Source organism: Haplochromis burtoni, unplaced genomic scaffold (genome assembly GCF_018398535.1).
Source record: "Haplochromis burtoni strain Fernald_Lab_line unplaced genomic scaffold, NCSU_Asbu1 Contig_1396, whole genome shotgun sequence".
Lineage (NCBI taxonomy): Eukaryota > Metazoa > Chordata > Actinopteri > Cichliformes > Cichlidae > Haplochromis > Haplochromis burtoni.
The window spans coordinates 12,955-14,377 of NW_024583757.1; positions in this window are offsets into that span (position 1 = coordinate 12,955).

The window sequence follows — 1,423 nt, forward strand, 5'->3', positions numbered from 1 at the left end:
GGAAGACAAGAAAAACAGGACAGGAGAGAAAGAAGAGAGGTTAGATTTAAAGGTAAGTGGAATTTGATAAACTGTCAATTTAAAGCTTACATGTAAGTCCTCATGTTCTTAAGCCAGACATTGGATCTGTACATGTGACAATGTTTTTTGTAATATATTTTGAAACGGGCTGTAAAACAAACTGATGTAGAATAAATGTGCTATTTAAAGACTGCATGAAAATCCTCTGCACATTAGTGCAGGATAAACGAATTAGTTAGCTCAAGTTAGTTGTTGAATTCAATTTTATTTATACAGCACCCACTCACAACAACGGCTGCCTCAAGTCGCTTTATATTATAAGGTGGACCCTACAATAATACATATACAGAAAAACACATAGACAGTGGAAAGGAAAAACTCCCTTTTAACAGGAAGAAACCGCCGGAAGAACGAGGCTCAGGGAGGGGCAGCGATCTGCTGCGACCGGTTGGGGTGAGAGAAGGAAGACAGGACAAAAGACATGCTGTGAAAGAGAGCCAGAGATTAATAGCAAGTGTGGTCTCGATCAAAAGTTTAAGACCACTTGAAAAATGGTAAAAAAAAATAATAATAATAATAAATCATATTTTTCATGGTTAGAACTTAACAAGGTTGCAAGTAGAGCTTCATCATGCAACTAGAAGAATTGGGAGTGAGACAAAACATTGTTTTGAACGTGCAATTTAACAGCTCTTAAACTGAAAGAGACTGTTTTAAACCTAAGGTTGTCGAATAACTTTGAACTGTATCTCTTCTTAACTGTATAATGAAGCCTTTTTTTATAACGTTATGTCTCTGAAATATATTCTGTTTCCCTTGGACTAGCTGGCGCTTGGAGGCAGGGCAAGACATTGCATGTCTCTGCAGCTTTCAGCACCAAAACCAAGGTGGGCATGAATCACTTCGAGCCCGGCTCCAGCATTATGAGAAGTTGCATAAGAATACCAGTGTTGTGCACAGAAGGTGGATGTAACTGCTCCTGAAGGTTTTTCATGTTCGAAGTAGAATAAAGGGCCATGCTCCAACTGATGTTCAGTCAGTATTTTAATCTTCTTTTCACCAGCAAACACCGTGAAAAACTATGGTGAAATGATCAATGAAAAACACGGATATTACATCAGCAGAACAAAAATTACAACTCAAATAAAACATACACACAAAGTAAATGCACCAACATACCATGTGGACCTCCCCACGATGTAAGGATTAAAGTTTTATTCCCTTTGAGTGAGGCCAATGAGGTAAATGTTTTATTTTGTTTATTTTCGTTGTATGTAAATACGCTAGTTTTGCGTGATATTCTAGTGCAATTACCGCAGTGTTAGGTGTAATGTGTATTTTATTGATTGTTTTGTTGGAATGTTTCGCCATATATAATGCTTAAGGGCTTTATTAAGAATAT